The sequence below is a fragment of the Girardinichthys multiradiatus genome, chromosome 18 (assembly GCF_021462225.1).
Source record: "Girardinichthys multiradiatus isolate DD_20200921_A chromosome 18, DD_fGirMul_XY1, whole genome shotgun sequence".
NCBI lineage: Eukaryota > Metazoa > Chordata > Actinopteri > Cyprinodontiformes > Goodeidae > Girardinichthys > Girardinichthys multiradiatus.
Genome location: NC_061810.1, coordinates 51,999,389 through 52,018,814, shown reverse-complemented (window position 1 = coordinate 52,018,814; position 19,426 = coordinate 51,999,389). Strand labels below are relative to the sequence as shown.

The 19,426-nt window shown below is 41.8% G+C and overlaps 1 protein-coding gene across 6 annotated transcripts in view; it reads left to right on the top strand.

The window, feature by feature from the left end:
* Nucleotides 1-19,426, top strand: part of LOC124883813 (sodium/calcium exchanger 2-like) — a 238,931-nt gene that overhangs the window by 44,146 nt on the left and 175,359 nt on the right. For 5 of the 6 annotated variants that reach the window (XM_047391167.1, XM_047391164.1, XM_047391170.1 and 2 more), the window contains one exon: nt 17,505-17,540. The gene's annotated coding sequence lies outside the window, so the exon portion shown is untranslated. Of the gene's footprint in view, nt 1-3,137; nt 3,248-17,504; nt 17,541-19,426 lie in introns of those variants that run through there. The other variant, XM_047391169.1, reaches the window with a different exon arrangement.

Below are 19,426 nucleotides of genomic sequence, written 5' to 3'. Positions count from 1 at the left end.
GGGAACGTAGTGGAAAAACTCCAGTAATAAAACTGGGACAGAGGAGTGAATAGGGAGGAATGGCTGTGTGGAGGTAAAAAGTAACTCGCCTGCGAGTTTCTGTTGCTCCAGATATGCGCCTCTGTTCTGTCGTCCCGTGAGACATGCTAGAAATAGCAATGAAAGTTTATTTTCCGAGGGTTTATAATCCCAGGTGACGTCAGAACTGCGATGTCTGTTGGGCTGCGCATGTCGAGCTGCCTATGGTTTTAGTACAAAGAGACTTTCTTCTTCAGCCCTTCCAAACAATTTAAAGCTGTTGAGTCATTTTCTCATGAACCTGCTAACTGAGTCCTCTACAGTCTGACATGTGGCTCTTTGACTCTGAGCATTGCACAACCTGACCTTTGAGTGAATTTGGTGGGATGTTCCCTTTTCATAGTTGGAAAATGGCTTTGCAAACCTGCCCAGACTGATGAGCAGCAACAGTTGCTTCTCTGAAGATATTTGCTGATGTTAGTATGGGGTTATAAAAGCTGTTAACAACATAATGTTGAATTTACTTAACTCTGGAAGTGACACAACCATGAGGACAGGACAGCGTTTTAACAGTTTATTGATTATGCAAGCAGTTGGGGTTTGAGCCCGGACTGGAAATGCTGAAGGGATCTGGATCTTCACTGAGGAAGGAGAGGGTAGAGGTTACTGAGGCTCCAGAAGGAAATAGAGATGGGTGCAGAGAGGATCTGAGGTTGACTTACTGATGGTGGGTGATTGAGGCTTTTTGGGGGAGGTAAGTCTTTCCCACAGTGACTGAGACTGGCCGATAATGTGGAATGGAGCACTTTTGTTCTTTTGTTCCTTCTGTGCAATCCTGGAGTTGCTCTGTTGTGCTTGAGCATGAGTAGGAGTGGAAAAGAGCCTCACGGCTGGATCGGTGGGGTATGGTTTCCATGCTCGTGTGAGCATTATACAGAGAACAGGAACTTAGGAACACAAGAGTGTTGTCACACAGGACCAGATTTGCAAGGCAGGACAAAACAATGTGATCAGAGCAGGCTTTAGAATGAATGCAGAAACACATCACATGGTCAGTTTACCATGCTGGCAGAGAAAACAAGCTGACAACTCCTTCCAGGTTCCAGCTCCTTGTAAAGTCCAGTTGATTATACAGGTCCTTCTAAAAATATTAGCATATTGTGATAAAGTTCATTATTTTCCATAATGTAATGATGAAAATTTAACATTCATATATTTTAGATTCATTGCACACTAACTGAAATATTTCAGGTCTTTTATTGTCTTAATACGGATGATTTTGGCATACAGCTCATGAAAACCCAAAATTCCTATCTCACAAAATTAGCATATTTCATCCGACCAATAAAAGAAAAGTGTTTTTAATACAAAAAACGTCAACCTTCAAATAATCATGTACAGTTATGCACTCAATACTTGGTCGGGAATCCTTTGGCAGAAATGACTGCTTCAATGCGGCGTGGCATGGAGGCAATCAGCCTGTGGCACTGCTGAGGTCTTATGGAGGCCCAGGATGCTTCGATAGCGGCCTTTAGCTCATCCAGAGTGTTGGGTCTTGAGCCTCTCAACGTTCTCTTCACAATATCCCACAGATTCTCTATGGGGTTCAGGTCAGGAGAGTTGGCAGGCCAATTGAGCACAATGATACCATGGTCAGTAAACCATTTACCAGTGGTTTTGGCACTGTGAGCAGGTGCCAGGTCGTGCTGAAAAATGAAATCTTCATCTCCATAAAGCTTTTCAGCAGATGGAAGCATGAAGTGCTCCAAAATCTCCTGATAGCTAGCTGCATTGACCCTGCCCTTGATAAAACACAGTGGACCAACACCAGCAGCTGACACGGCTCCCCAGACCATCACTGACTGTGGGTACTTGACACTGGACTTCTGGCATTTTGGCATTTCCTTCTCCCCAGTCTTCCTCCAGACTCTGGCACCTTGATTTCTGAATGACATGTAGAATTTGCTTTCATCCCAAAAAAGTACTTTGGACCACTGAGCAACAGTCCAGTGCTGCTTCTCTGTAGCCCAGGTCAGGCGCTTCTGCTGCTGTTTCTGGTTCAAAAGTGGCTTGACCTGGGGATTGCGGCACCTGTAGCCCATTTCCTGCACATGCATGTGCACGGTGGCTCTGGATGTTTCTACTCCAGACTCAGTCCACTGCTTCCGCAGGTCCCCCAAGGTCTGGAATCGGCCCTTCTCCACAATCTTCCTCAGGGTCCGGTCACCTCTTCTCATTGTGCAGCGTTTTCTGCCACACTTTTTCCTTCCCACAGACTTCCCACTGAGGTGCCTTGATACAGCACTCTGGGAACAGCCTATTCGTTCACAAATTTCTTTCTGTGTCTTACCCTCTTGCTTGAGGGTGTCAATAGTGGCCTTCTGGACAGCAGTCAGGTCGGCAGTCTTACCCATGATTGGGGTTTTGAGTGATGAACCAGGCTGGGAGTTTTAAAGGCCTCAGGAATCTTTTGCAGGTGTTTAGAGTTAACTCGTTGATTCAGATGATTAGGTTCATAGCTCGTTTAGAGACCCTTTTAATGATATGCTAATTTTGTGAGATAGGAATTTTGGGTTTTCATGAGCTGTATGCCAAAATCATCCGTATTAAGACAATAAAAGACCTGAAATATTTCAGTTAGTGTGCAATGAATCTAAAATATATGAATGTTAAATTTTCATCATTACATTATGGAAAATAATGAACTTTATCAAAATATGCTAATATTTTGAGAAGGACCTGTACTTGGATTAGGAGCCCCTGTGCAGCAGCACCTGTCAGTCACACCCTGCAGCAGAGACACACACACAAAAACTGCACACAGCCACTGTGGATATGACAGTTAATGCAGTAGCTTTGACTAGCAGCACATTGGTACCACTCTTCCTAATAATTCTAATGGAAAGTTTTTGTAAATCACAATTTTAGAACCTGTTAAATCCATTTTATTCTGTTCTCATACATGAAATTCTAGAATTTACATTCCACTTTTCTTTAACTTGGCTGTAAACAGCATGCATATTAAATGATTTTGCTGATCAGATAAAAATTTGCATGCATAATAAATCTGCTGAGTGAAGACTTTTCACCCATGTAGGTGCTGTGACCTGTAAGCGAGAGGGTGAACAGTACATGGAGTTACGACATCCTGATGAACAAGGCGCCAGCTGGGATACCACCTGGAATATACAAACCTGACAAGACAAACTCATACCAGAGTTTATTTCAGGTGAAGGAAGGAAGAGTTAAATCTACCTGAACCAACGATCTCAGCTTTTTGTTATTTTTCATGTTAACATAAATCTGAAAAGAAGAGTTAGGACTTTGAAAGCATTTCACTCTGAAACTCAGAGCTCAGTCCGTGTGCAACGTCTCTACATACTTAGCGTAGCAACCAGTAATCCAAAAATTTCACCCATTTTAAATGTAATAAAGTTTCTCAGGCAATAATGTAATACTATTGTTGGCTTGTTACTACATTTTTGTAGCTTATCTTACAGAAATAACTGCATATAAAAAAGACCTTTGAAAGCATTTGCAGCCTATAATATAATAATGCATAAATGAAACAGCATTTATCTGAAATAAAAAAAGTTTTTTTGCAATATTTGTGCATTTAGGCCCACAATTATTCATACCCCTGGCAGATTTAGATTTACAACTACTATCATTTTACCGAGACATTCTTTTTGATAGGATATGAGACAGACATCTCCCTAAAGGCTTATTAAAAGGAGCATAAATTCTTTTTATGTACATTTTATTTTAAAATGGCATGAAAATTACTTCTACCCTGTTGATTGGACTTTCACCAATCAAACCCTTCTTATTATAACTTAGAAGCTCTTTGCATGTTTCCACTGGTATTTTGACTCCTGATCCTTGATAATGAGCTCCAATGTCTTTGAGGTTGGAAGGCCTCCTTGTCATCAACCTAATCTTTAGCTTCCTCCGTTCATTCCCTTTAGGACTCAGGCTGCACCGCACCAAAAGTTTAATATTAATTCAAGTCAAAAGAAACATGTTAGTAAAATTAGTAAGAGCTGCCCTCCCTGATGAGCGTATCTAACCACTTCCTATTAGCTGTAGATAAGCTGTTCCTCCAACTAACTTCCCCATAGAAGATGTCACTACAGAGTAAAAAAGGTCTTCAGGAGCGCCTTCTGCACTCCAAAAGAGCTCAGTCTTCCCAGCCGGTAGAGTCTGCTCTGACCCTTCCTGTATTTAACTCAGTCCAGTTTATTATTCAAGTGAACACCGAGGTACTTATAAGAGTCCATAATCTCAATAATTCCCAGTATCTCCACCGGTATCAGAGTGGTGGGTCTGTACCCGCGAAATTCCACCACCAGGTCTGTGGTTGTACCCCTGTTCATCAGGAAGTGTTTCTGTTGGCACCACTCCATGAAGTCCTGTGTCCACTGTCTCTACTCTGAGTCATCATCACCTTTGATGAGGCTGACTATGAAAGAATTGTAGCTCTGATCTTTTTCTGTAGAAGTGGAGAGTTATGTGCAGGACAATATGCAACACATGTCCAACAGTAACTAAACAGCTGTAGTCTGAAAGCAAAGAGCAGTTATATGAAGCAAACCTGTAACTTACAGGTCTACAAGTATAATTTCTCTGACATGAACAGCAATATCAGGAAAACATGTAACTGCAATACTGCTGCACAATATCATAATGAGGGTTTTAATCAATATTAACTTGCTTTTTCCTGACTCTCTTATTCTTTCTTTACCTTCATCCTAATGTCCCCGCTACATTCATCAAATATGGGTACTGAGGGCAATGAAAGCCCATCCTGCAGGCTAGATATTGTATGGCATGGAGAATATGCATGCACGGTGCATAATATTCTATTAAAAACTGCATCCAAGCTGCTCTTTGCTATTGCTATATTGCAGAAAAGTTATATTTGCGGTGATGACTGATCTGACATATTGTGCAGTTCCAACGCAGAGCCTTTCTGTACCTTTTTGTGAGACAACCTACTTGAAATTTCATCGTGTTTTGCATAAAGTAATGAAATTCATGAAGCTGTTAAAATGCTATAAACAAGGTCAACAAGGTTACACAGGATAAACCAGATGCATGCAAAAAATGCAAACACATACGTACGTGTATGTACATTACACAATGCTCCACTTGATATATATATATACTTATTAGAAACTGCTTTGGGATTATTTCAATTGTTATGAAGAGAGGTGGGGCAAAAGTCAAGTCAAGTTTATTTATAAAGCGCTTTTCAGCAACAAGGCACTCAAAAAGGAAAGAGGGAGAAAAGGTGAATAGAATAGAGGAGAGAAACAGGGATGAAGAGAATACAAGATAACACCCTAGAAAACTGCTTCCACACCTGCAGCAACATATATAACAACAAAGTTATCAAAAAGTGCACGTTACTAATGAATGCGAGATGTATTTAATGGAAACTGCAGCTCAACATAGAACATCTGTGTATCTATCTAACACCTGAATCCAAACACCCATGGGTCTAAGCGCGCTTGTGTATATAAGGTTTCTCTGAGGGGATCTGGTCCACAGACATCCAAAGGCCCCCCAGAGCATGGGGACCCCAGGAGGACCACCACTGGAACTAGCACAACCCCCCCCCACTCCCCATACATACACTATACTCCCAGCTCCAGGTATCGATATCCCCAGAGGGGCAACCGGCCCCCAGACCCTGGAGGTGGTTCCCTTCATTCCGCGGTGGAGACAGGCAGGCCACCCCAGCACCAGCCCAGACTATTGCCAGCACCACCCAAACCTGAACGACCCCAGCCCAGACCCCAACCCCCCGCACTGACCCCAACTCCCAGTGACCCCCATCCCCAACTGGAGAGGGAGACACAAACAAAAGAGAGGCCTACCTGGTCCAAACAAGCCTACCAACCAGAGCTGTCCCAGGACAAAGCAGTCCCAACCCCCCAATGAATTCTGATCTCAACCCATGGGCCCTCTGCCGCCCATAAACCCCAACATGAATCTCCCCACAGGGCCACCCCCGACCAGGACACAGATTTTGAAAACATGCCCCCAAGCCCAAATGCCATGAATACCCTACCCGCAGGGGCACAGCCCTGAGACGAGCTCCACGGCAGAAAAGCTGATGAAGACACATCCACACAGTGAAAGCTGCACTCCCAGCCCCACTCCAAGCACCCCCGCCACATCCTGCCCTCCACCATACAGCGCGCCGCAACGGCAACGCAAGGGCCCTGTGCAACTCCACCGCAGTCCACAAACGCAACAGAGCACACACCACAGAGCACCGTATTCACAACGGACCCCCCGACCCGACACCAAGACGGGACAAACTCATCTGGCCCCCACCATGCCCCCACAAACACACCACATTGCCGCCACTGGAACAACAGCCTAGGGAGAAACATGAACCAGCTCAGCTCTACTGTCACCGCTCAGCCGATCAGATTGCCAGTGACGAAACATCTCAAAAGAGGACGCAACCCCCCCACATCTCTACACTACCCAGCAGTCCCCCCACAACACACCAGCAATCCGAGCGGCACACTGCCAAGCCGGCCCAACCATCCGGCAAACACCAGCAGCCCCAGCCCCCCCGTTCATGAGAGAGAAGCATGCTCCAGGCTGGCCAACTAACTGCCCCAGGCCAAGCACAACCGGCCACTTGCCCCAGCGCAGGTACTACCCCCACCCACCACAGCCCGGCGCCAGGCCAGGGGACAGAGCCACAAAAGGAAGCATCAGAGGAAGGCTACCACAGCACACCAAAGACCGTTTATTCATCATATGATTAAAAATGAGCACCGCTGCATCAAAAGCATTGTTTCATCTCTGTTTCTTTAAAATGATGGTCTGCTACCACCGCTGATGTGTTTACATCCATATCATCCATATTCCTGTGTTCCCCTCCAACGTTTCATGTAAATCATGTCGATCATGGTACTGTTTTCCCTGATTGCCTTGTTTCCACCGAGCTTGACTTTGTGTCAGTTACAAGCTGAAAGACTTAATTTGCTATCTGTTTCTTTTAATACTCCCTGTCTCTGCTTCCGTCTGCGTGTCCATCACTGTTTCTCTGTCATGCCTCAACAATTATTCATCTGAATGAATGCTTTTCATTTTGTTTCCTTTGCATGTTTTATCCCTGTGAGATTATTTCTCTTAGACCTCTAAATCTCACTTTTACCAAACAAACGACATATTCAGCTCAAAGCCGCCTCTGTCAGTCTGTCCTGGTGATAAGTCTTGAAATCAGTATATTTTTTCATTAATTATTAAAGAAAAACACAATATAAACATAAGCACAGTGTCCAGGATCAATGTAGGACATTTTGGGCTCTTGATTTTGGAGTTTCTGTCTTTGAATTTTATGTTCCAGTCTGCATCACAATGTATTGATCAGTTATACCCTCAGTCTGCTTGCATTATGCTAGAGCTGGTTTTTGGGTCTTTGTGTCACCATGATGCCGCAAATGTGTTGAGTAATTAATAGAATAAATAGAATTAAAAATATTAGTTTAAAATGTACAAACTAATGCTTTTAGAACAGCAGAGCAAATATTCTAACCACTCAACCATTTCCTGCTGTCTGCATCTGTCATCTACATGGAAAAAATCCCTCAAAGCTGATCATTTGGACTTGTTTTATAGCTGCAGGACCAGGGCACCTTGTAGGGTCTAGGATGAATTGCTCTGTATACAAAAGTACCCTAGAGTCAAATGTGAGACAGTGTGTCCAAGAGCTGAAGCTTGGAGCGAAATAGGTCGTTAACAGGACAGTTAAAGACCTAGTTTGGTTTGGTTTTGTAACTGAAGAAATGTTATAAAGACAGCCTAAATTTCTTCACATCAGTGTAAGAGACAGAAAAAGTCAGACAAAAAACAACTACTGGGAATTACTACTTCTAAAGGTGGCTCTACTAGCTGCTGAATCATGGGGTGTCCTTACTTTTTTAATATTAACTTTATTTTTGATTAATGAACTGGTGTGTAATCTGCTGGGTTGGTTAAAATAAATCTGTGTCGGTGTGTGAATGTATGTATGAATGGGTGATTTACTGATTGTAGTGTAAATGTCATGATTTGAGGGTGCTTGGGCTTTGTGTGGGTTCTAGTTATTCTTGTTTTCAGTTTACGTTTTGGATCTTGTTTCTGTTTATTATTTTCCTGGCTGTGCTTTAGTTTCTTGTGTCCTAGTTCATGTTCTTTACCTTATGTTTTCCTGATTAGTTTGTAACCTTGAATTTCTGTTCTGCTCTAGTCACGTTTTGTTCTCTGTCTCTGTTTTGCAATTAGCCTCATTCAGTCCACTTGTACCATGTTAATCAGTTTTGTTTTCCACCTGTACCATGCTCCATTTTTACACCTTCATTCTGTTCTTTCTTCGCGGAAACAGTTTGGATCATTCACTCTCTGTTCATGTCTTGTCCTTTGCTCATGCCAAGCTTGTCTTGCCAGCCTGCCCATGTCTGTTTTCTTGCCACCACCTTCTGAAGTAAGTTTATTTATTAAATCATTCACTCACCACCTCTGCATCCTGCCTGTCTGCATTCCAGGGTCCTCTGCTACACCGCAGTTGACAGTAAAGAGATTTGGGGTCTCTGGGGACTTGATAAAGCGCTATACAAATTCAGGCCATTTTACCATTTACCAAATAAATGATTTATTTCTCTCTAAATAATGAAACACATGCTATTTTTGAATGTAAAAAAAATGCTATTTTTTCTGTCTTATGAGATTCCTACTGCAGTCTTAGCACAGAGGCTAATGGTGCAGACATGGGCACCATTTGATTAATCAAAGGGTCAGACTGTGAAAGAAATCAATTATTTTTCCAAGAAAATACTCAGGCTGCCTAATTTTAACTGACACCAGACAGAAAGATGTATTGGGTTGAAAATGATCAAACCTCTGCTGATAATGACATAAGAAAGCCCACAAGCTATCATAAGAAACAATCCATAACCTGGCAAGAATGCAAAATCTATTGACAAGTAATAAATGTGAATATTTCCAGACTGACACTTGTTATCACACAGAAACAAAAAGTATTGAAGCCATCAGTTCCTGACAAATGTTTTATTATGGCCACATTCCTCATCATTTATGTAAAGAAGATGAGTGAAGATGTAATTTAATGCTAATAGGTTCGTTCCATTCTCTTGCACTCTGTTAGAGGTGCACAGAATGAGTCTTGTCCCCTCAGGGGGTTGGTTAGACGAAGTTATACTGTCACAAACATCACACAGATGATTTTGTGGAATACAATTTCTAATTTTTGTGACTAATTGTATTTCAGACTGTGTCCATGTCTGCATACATCTCACTCTGTGCATGTTTTCCTGAATCAAACAGATTCAGGAAAACCTTAGTTAACAAAAGCATTCCCTAGATCTCGAAATGGTGAGCAGTTTAAAAGCTTTGATGCTTTATTCTGACCAACTGTTCAGCTGTAATATGAGAAAAGAACCTTCATCTCTGTAGCCATTTCCACCCCCTTACAGTGCAGTAATATCCTCCATCCATCTCCCTCTGGTGTCTGATTATTCCTGCTGTGTCTCCAGACCATCCTAACCCTAACCCTACCATCCACTGTTCCTCATGCTGATGCAGGTGTTGCTTGCTTCAGTCTCTTTTACACCTTGAGATCAACACTTCTCCAAACACTTTCAGGATGTGTCAGTTTGTATCCTAATGTGTAAATAAGAATTCTTCTACCAGCATCTAGTGTGGAAAACATCTGGCTTCCGGCCCACCTGTCCCTTATCACCACTTCCTCTGTCTTCTCATTACTACTGCACTGTGAATTTGGACGGGTAGATGTAGAGCTAGTAGGGTCCTGAATGGCAGCTGAAGCCGTGTGCTTTAATGAGTCACACAGCATTGGCGCTCTGCCGTAAAGTTCTGAGTTAAACCTCTCATCTGTCCTCCTCAAACACACTGACCTGTACAGAAACCCTGGGATTAATCTGAGCTGTGATGCTGCTGATGTAACAGCGGCCATATGATGAATGGCTGCATTTTATGTGATAAGATCCTGTCTGATGCAGTGAGGAACATCAGATACAAAACATATTAGAAACTGTAATTCAACCTCAGATAAACTGATTGGCTCATTTTTTCTACACTGCAGTTTAGGTTTTTTAAATCCTTTCCTGGGTTTAGATCGCAGAGCTGTGGACAAACTTTATCTACTACAGATGACAGCAAATGCTTCAATTTAGTTAATTGTTAAAGCTCCAATTCACATCGGATGTCATCCAAGGACCCTTTACTGTAAAGACAAATTTAAACACAAGAGATGTGAAAAATTAAGTTTCTTCTTCTTGGTCTGGGCCTGCTAAATCCAAAATGAAAGGGTGTTATCTCTCCTCCAAATGTTTACCAATTATCAAAATAATTCACATTGTTTTCCAGACACCCCCAGTGATTCCTAACCCTGGTCCTCAGCGCACACGCTTCTGCATCCCTGCCAAGGCACACCTGATTAGGGATGGCTGATATGGCCTAAACATTTTGTTACGATATTGTGCTAAATTTATGTGATCACAATAAAAAAGTATTTAGAACTTATTTGCAGTCTTTTAGTCAACTGTGACTGCATTAACATTCAGTCACAGTTGACTGAAATTTCAAATACTTCTCTCTTATTTTGAAACAGGATTCTTCAGGAAACCAGTTACATAAAGAAATGTGATTTGTACCTCTAAACTGCACATAGTAACTGCATTAACCATATTTTTGAATATATTTATGTACTCATGGAAGAAACAGAGAAAATAGTAAAAGTAACAATCAGGCAATACTGGCAGTTTTTGGTGTTTTCAGACTGCTGTCACGATCAACTACCACTTTGAATCTGATGTGAGCTGGAGCAGGAGAACATCTAAAACATGCAGGAGGTTGGGAAACCATAACTTAACCAGCAGATGAACGAAGACATGCAGCTAAACAAATCATCAGTGGTCAAATCGGAGAACATCATCATGTCCGTGTCATCGTTTTACAGAGAGCTCGGACCAACATCCAGATAACATTCAGGAGGCAGGTAACGTTTTATGAGATTTATAGACTCAATTCTCAAGTGAAGATCTTCAGGCACTGGAAGACGGTATGGCAGGAGCCACGGCACATCTAAGGAGAGCCAAATGGTTTGACTGGTGATAAGTATCTTGTGAAGTGAAAACTTGAGCTGACTTAGAGGTTTAGGGAAGCAGCACCGCCAGGAGGGAACGAGTGGGGTCCTCACCGGAGACTGGGTTCAGAACCAGGGATTCTGAACCCAGGCAACAGTTATCTGTTTAATGTCAGCGGTCAGCTTCACCAGAGTCTTCAGGGAACAGGAGCGCTGGAGGGTGAGCAGGGTTCGACCGTGGAGGGTATTAGAAGGAGGGGACAGACCACTGCCAGCCAGGACTGAGAATTATCTTGAGGCTTGGACATGGAGTCGGAGGAACCAAGGACGGGTTGGGAGCTGAGTCCAGTGAGCAGATCTCCTGAAAGGAGCACAGATCAGGTAAGCAGAGTCCTACACAGGAACTGAGAACAGAGCTAGGGAGGCTGGAGATTACCGCTGGTGGATAACACTCTGGCACTGAAGTGCTGGCTGCAGACTCCTCTTAAACCTCCAGAAATTAGGCCAGATTGGAAACACCCGGGAACCTCACCCAGCCAGCTTGCTCACAACACCATCTGGAGGATGAATACTGACATAACACACACAAAGGAGAACAAAGTCTCCCTAACAGTCTAACATTGTTTTAGAAAAAGTGCATGAGCAAAATAATTTTTAGTGATCTCCAACCGGTCCAGAACTGTTATGTTTTAAAAGTAAAAATAGACTTGACAGTTACTGTGTGATCTTTGCTGTCATTTTATATTCCTTGAACTTGCTGTGTTATTCTTTTATTTGCTTATCATATTCCTTATTGAAATAAGTCAGCTGAGGTGGTTCTAGCATCTGATCCTGGGCACCTCCCCCTGGAAGTTTTCAGGGGACATCCGACTTGGGGGAGACCCTGAGGAAGACCCAAAACTCGCAAGGATGGATGGATGGATGGATATTTTGGGGCTGTTGTGCTCTTGGCTGGGGACCCACACAGTGTGTAATTAGCTCCAGAGCACAATGGATGAAATTATGTTGGGTCATCAACAGCATGAAGTTGCAGTAGATGACTGATGTGTTTACTGCTCCAGTGTCTGGTACTGACAGCTCCAAACATCCATCCTTTGCTCCCAGCTCCGCTGGAATATTTCTCCATCATATTTTCAAGGTTATCTTTGTCTTGCTACCATCTAATGTTGATCACTGACCTTTTTTGCATTGGATTCCTGCAGGCAAAACAGCCTAATTCTCCCCAATCTAGATCCTGTGTATTGATGTTCCGGGGCAGTGCCAAAACTTGTTTCTAGTCTATTTTTTGTTCTGACTAATCTTTCCAGAATCTGCATCAGCCCACTGCAATTAATTCAGGCCCATAAATCTAAATATATATCACAGCCTTCTGGGTTTCTCTGTAGGATTGTCAGGATTTCAGGAGGTGGTTATACCTAACCTTGTCAAACCACCTGCATCACATTTTCATTCATTATAATCACCTTCTATTCAATTAATGAACCAACTAGTCAAGGTCCAGGGTTTAAATCGCAGCCTGGGGTTTGCATGCATGAAGTTTGCATGTTTTCCCCAGTTTCCTCCCATTATCTTTGAGGGTATTTGGTCTCTCTAAATCGTTTAAAGGTATGAGTGTATGCATGGTTGTTGGTCCAGAGTTGGTTGTTGTTGTCCTGTGATGGACTGGCAACTTGTCCAGGGTGTACTCAATGAACACTCGAGATAGGCACCAACCTTCCATGGTTGCATGGGTAAGTGGGTATAGATGATAATTCAGGTATAGAACAGTCACACTTTTCTGTGCACTGCAGAACATGTCTGAATAAATTAAAGTCCCAGAAGTATGAATCTGGGAAGCTTATGTATAAATGTCTGAATTATTGCTTGGTCTGCTTTTCAAGACAAATATTAAAGAGCTACAACAAAATCTAGGCATTTAGGAGATACATTTGTTTGTTCCTACTTGATAATATTCATGTCTTCCTCTGCATTTGTTGTCAAATTCAACATTTTCTTGGTCTTTGTGAGTTGTTTTTGTTGGTGAATTTTTAAACACTTTGAACAGAACATTTGCTTGAAAATCATAACAGAGAATCTCAGAAGCAGATCAAATGAACACATTCAAATGTAAATCTTTATCTGCAGCTAATATTTTGAAACATCTGCCTCTCTGCCAGTTTATTCCACCTCATGTCAGTCATTTTAGCTTTTGGCCGTCGTCCACAGTATGTTAACAGGACGGGAATTTATGCAGTTTGAGTAGCAGCCAGGAATTTTCAGTTCAGCAAATGATGTTTGCTCCCAGCTATGATTAACACTGTGGATTATGATTAGTAGAATCATTTCTTACAGACAGAGACACACCTAAGGGACTGAGGTATGAAAAACAAGGTTCATACCACAGAGACCCTTCCTATTTACATTGGTAAACAGAAAAAAACAAATTAAACATGTTGGAGGTGCTGAGGAAAAACTATGGAAATGCTAAAATAACTGGTCCCCAGTTAATCCAGTTTTATTTTATCACTGTGCACCATGAGCATTTAACTTCATAAAATTATCGGGGTTGTTGATGGCTAACCGTTCTGAGATATCAGTGGCAGCATGCCTTAAAATTATATCCATCAGGGAGTGACTATTTGAGCCATTATAAGGTCAGTCAGTTATTTTCTATGCCGCTTCTTCCATAGTGGGTCGCGGGGGAGCTGTTGCTCCAGCAGTCTATGGGCGAGAGGTGGGGTCCACCCTGGACATGTCGCCAGTCCGTTGCAGGGGAACACACAAACGACCATGCATACACTCATTCATACACCTAAGGGCAATTTAGAGAAACCAATTAACCTGTGGGAAGAAGTCGGAGTACCCGGAGAGAACCCATGCATGCAAGGGGAGAACATGCAAACTCCATGCAGAAAGACCCTCGGCCGGGAGTCGAACCCAGGACCTTCTTGCTGTGCTACAGTGCTACCAACTGTGCCACCATGCAGCCCCTATAATAAGGTCTAAGTCACAAAAGTATACTTATTGAGCACCGTTTTTTAGCATTTTCCAGCAAATTCATACAGTACATATAAGTACTATTGTCGTCTAGACCAATCAGACATAACATTATGACTATGGTGAAGAATATTCTAAACAACTGCCAGCATGCCAAAGTTTGGCATTAGTAAGTTCACCCTCAAAGCAGACCGCAGAATGCTAAAAGAAGTCAGCAAAAAACCCATAATATCATCGCAGGACCTACAGCAGACTGTTCCTGCTGTTAATATCAAGGTACATGCCTGTACCATAAAAGAGACTGCACATGATTAGCTTTCATGGAAGGTCTGCAAGCAGGAAGCTTTTGCTCTCAGAAACAGGGACAAGTTTGTGGCATTAACTTTCTCAGAAATTTGAGCTACTGCGGTAGCTCAGCGGTTAGACTAGACTGCATCAGCCAGGCGTCAATGAGCCTGTTACCAGTGCACTAGCGTTCCTTCCTTGAACCAGTTTTGACTGTAAACACGCTGAGGTCCACAAACAGGATCCTGGTGTTCTTTCATGGGTGGTCAAGGTGTTGCAGAATAAAGTTTAGACCCAAGTACTCCATCATCTGGCAACCTTTTTGCCAGGTAAGAAAATTGCAGGGTGTCCAGCAGGGGTACTGTGATGTCTTTCAAATGCTTCAACATCAGTCGCTCAAAGAAATTCATGACCACAAATGTCAGGATGACAGGCCTTTAGTCATTTAACCACATAACGGTGGGTTTCCTCAGGATCGGGATGATGGTGGAGCAGGAGGAGACCTCACACAGCTCCAGAGACTAGTGAATGTCTGAGTGCAGAAGGCTCTCAGGCAGGAGAGGGACACTGTCAGGTCCTGGAGCTTTTCTGATCTTCTGACGTTGGACAAAAGTAACTTATTTGCTGTCTTCTTCTCATAAAGCCATTGTCTGAAAGTCTTTTTAATAAAAATTGGATCAGACAGATGCAGTTGATCCAGAACGCTGCTGCCCGCGTCCTCACTAGAACTAAGAAGGTGGAGCACATTGGCCCGGTTCTAAAGTCCCTACACTGGCTCCCTGTAGTTCAGAGAATAGACTTTAAAATACTTCTGTTAGTCTATAAATCACTGAATGGCTTAGCACTAAAATACATTACAGACTTGTTGTCAGTGTATCAACCACCCAGACCTCTCAGGTCTTCTGGCTCAAATCTACTCTGCAGAACCAGAACCAGAACCAAACATGGAGAAGCAGCTTTTAGTTCTTATGCTCCACTAATCTGGAATAAACTCCCAGAAAACTGGAAAAGCACCGAAATCCTAAGTTGCTTTAAATCTAGATTAAAAACTTATTTGTTTAGAGTGGCCTTTGACTGGGCCATCTAAACATTATTAAAGTTTTCAGTCCAACTTTCATTTTCTTATCAATCATTTTATCATAAATTTTTTATTCATCTTTTTTTATTATCATCTCATCATTTTAATTATAAATTTTTATTCTCTTTAATTATTTGTGTTCGTTAATTATTTAATTAACATTATGCCACTGTAATCTACTTTTCCTATTATGTCTCTTTTTCTTTTTTTCATGTGCAGCACTTTGAATTGTCTTGCTACTGAAATGTGTTAAAAATAAACTTGTCTTGCCTTTTTTGTACATGTACTCACACCCATTGTGACATTAGGCACATATTGTAAGGAAAGTTGGGTGGGTCATGGGTTTTAGGAATAGGAGTCTGTAGCAATACAGTAATGTACAATTTCATGATTGTAACTGCATATATGCTTTGTATAGTTTTTTGTGTATCAGGGACTGCAGATGGAAATTAGATGGAGAGCTAGACGCTAGTATAAAGCATATTTTCCTTTAAAATTAATGCTCCTATACATGATCCCTGTTCAGTCAACTACAAATGACCTGATGTCATAGTTTACAAGCTCTGCACTGGTGGCAGCACAATCCTGCAGCACACTCCACAGGAGGTGAGGACTTTTTTGCTTGCTGGGCACTCTTGGATGTCCTGAAGGTTTCTTCTCTGAAGCTGAAACTCTAATCTTGAGATTGTTGATAATCCAGAAAAGTGTTCTTTCAGCTGCAATATTCAACCATGTCCTGTATATGGGGCTGATTTAATACAAAGTGAAGATGTTTATTTGGGGGTAGCTATGAAAGGCACTGATGTCAGGCGCATCTGCCGGTCTTCATTGGTAATCCATCTGCTAATTATGTTGATAGAGTGAATGGAGGCTTTCACAGCTTCACCTGTGCTGAAGGCATGACTGACATGAAGGCAGCTCATGATAGTCATTCTGAGTGTTCGTGTCATTATGGTGTGTATAATGCTTTCCATCAGTGAATGTCAGGGTAAAAAATCTCTGCTGTCATTATTTTGTGGGTCAGAAGTTGGAAGTTCAAGACCTTTCAGTCTGGTGTGTAAAGCTTTGTTTCAGGGAGGAGGTTTTTGAATAGTTTGTTCTCTGCAGCCTTATCATTTGGACAACATTCTTGTAATTTCTCAAGTCAGAGCCTTCTGGTTAATCTTTCAGCCTCATTGCAAAGGCAATTCCAGCTTCTAAAAATAAGATTTCCTATTTACTACAGCTGTTTTTTTCCGGGATCTGGATACTTGTTAGATGCTAATAATTGCATCAGTGTTGGCACTGGTTTCAGATCAGGCTCAGCGCTCCAGAAAAACCCTGATCAATAATCTAATCTGTACAGTCCTTTCTTGTTAGGAGAGGCTCGTTGTTATTTCGGGCACATCTCAGTGAGAGGAGAACCGGACAGACAAGCAGTTAAATGAGTGGCTGAGGCCTTGGCAAAGCGGGATCTCATCAGCTCCTGAAACCCAGCGAGACATTCAAATTTTCACGCTTTCTTAGGTTGCATGCTCCCATTATTTACATCTAACGTATCCTGGCAAAGGCTGTAAACTGTGTGCATGACCCTTGGCATGAAAGAAAAAATAGGCACAATTATTGCAGCTTAAATAGATGATGCTCTGAAGGGATGAAAGTGGTCTCTTCTGACAAAACCAAAGAAGAGAATTTCATTTTCACCACCCACCTCTCTGTGGGCTGTGTTAACTGACACTAAATGATGTGCAGAAATATTGGCTTGTGAAGCCTTTATTGATGTTCTATAGCTACTGTAGAGATAACAGGTTCTTCATTGACCTGTTTGGCTGGGTGTTGTACCAGATTAAATTTGATATTGAAGGGATCAGTAACAGTAACATCTTCAGGTGAAATGCATGTGCAGAACATGTGTTTGTGTACAGCTTTACTGAAAATGTTCAAGAACAAATAGATTTACAGTCAACAATTTATTTAGCAAATCAAAAAAATAAATAACTGTTTTTTGTACTAATTAGATTTGCTTTTCTCTTTCAGGGCAGGAGAACTGACAACTCCATGAGTTTGATTTGGGTGAGTAAAACTGCCTGCATGCTTAATAAATCATGCATTCACACACAGACCGGGGCTGCTGGATGAGAAGGGGTGAGGATCAGAGAGTTTATGCATGAACAACAGTTTTAAACACACACACACAGGGCGAGAGTTTCAGCTGAGAGTCTGGGTTCATCCCTCCTCTCTGAATACTAAACATCTTGCTGCTGTTATCCGCTAGCCTGGAAAACGAAAGCTGCTCCAAGTTATCTGCGTGTGAGAGTGTGTGTTGGTGTGCAGCTCAAACTGCTCCTAGGTTAACCAACTGTTTCCTCCAGATTGGCCAATTCCGATTTACGATTCTGGAAAAGCTCTGACTCACAGTTTCAAAATTTTCTTTAACTGCTGCCATAAAATACAATTTGTTTTTCCTATTTTCCTGTTGAATTGAAGATTTTAATATGTTCATAGCAAACAGGTCCAAAAGTTGTTTTTCAAAATATGCTTCAAAACTTCACCAAGTTTAAAGCGGTGCAATGAGACCTTAAATGTATTATTCAAATTTCACAATATTTTTAGTGCAGAGGCACATCTGTCTCAAAGTAACTTTCCATCTGCAGTGAGCATGGCTTCTCTGGATATATGATGTGTTTTTTGGTACTTGGAAGTCAGGTTTTTAGATTTCCCAAGAAGAAATTGAAGAATACCCGATCAAGTAAAAATTTGGCTGGGGAATTTCTTATATAGTACTCTGCATGGTTGCTGCATAAATAAAATGTAAGAGAAAATGTTTGCATATGAAATGCACAAAGAGTAGAGCAAAGTTTGTGAGAGAAGATAGACAAAGACCAGAACCCCTTGAAAACTGTTCTTTGGTAAGATGGGTCTCAAATGTAATGATTTGGACACCAGAACAGATCGAAAAGAAAGCCTTTCAGGAAAGGAACCCCATACTAAAGGTAAAGCATGGAGGTGGAAGTGTCATGGTTAGAAGAAGCTTTGCTGCAGCAGGACCTGTCCAGCTCACCATCATATAGTTATTCACTATTAATATTACCGTGTATGAGAGGATGCTTGAAGAAAATGTGAGACCATCTATAACAGAAATTTAAGCTGAAGCAGAACTGAACCCTAAAACATGACGGTAAGTCCACCTAGCACTGGCTGATAAATGAAGACATTAAAAATCGGTTGTTCTAAACTTTTCAAATCACTGTATTTTTGTAAATCCAAACAAACTGAGAAGAAATGTCCGCTTTATTTCATGTTATATGCTGGTCTGTAACCACATGAATGTTTTTATCTTTCTTTGTTATTTCACCTTGAAAACAAACAGGCTTCTACAGGTTAACTTAAATCCCAGCAGGAGGGTAGCTCCATAAGCTGTTTTCATTTCATCTGATGGACAGTCAGCTGACATTTAAAGAAACGCTTTCATTTTACCAAAATTAAACAAGGATGGCCAGTTAACCCAATTAATTCCGCCCAGTTCAACCAGTAAACAAGTCTTCTTTTAATCAACCAGTAATTATGTGGGCCCATCAGAGATGGCTTTCTTCCTTCCTCCCTCCCACTCTCTCTCCCACCCACCTCTTCATTAACATTTTATTACTCTCATTGCATTGAATTTTATGACAATCATTGAAAATGTTTCTTTATTGCATCCCTGTCTGCATTTCTCATGTCCTGCATGTGATTGCTGTTCTTAAGTCTTGAGGGGTGATTTAAAAATGGCCAGTGAAGAGGTCTTTCTAATTTGTCCAAACCCTCCTGAGTCTGCTGCATCCTTGGCACCTGCAGCAACACCTGTTCTCTAGATTTAAAAGCAATTAATGTTGCTGTTATGGCCGATTATCAAAATTTACCTCTATTATACATAATTCCCTACCCTGTCTACACCGTGAAACACCACACAGCTGACATTG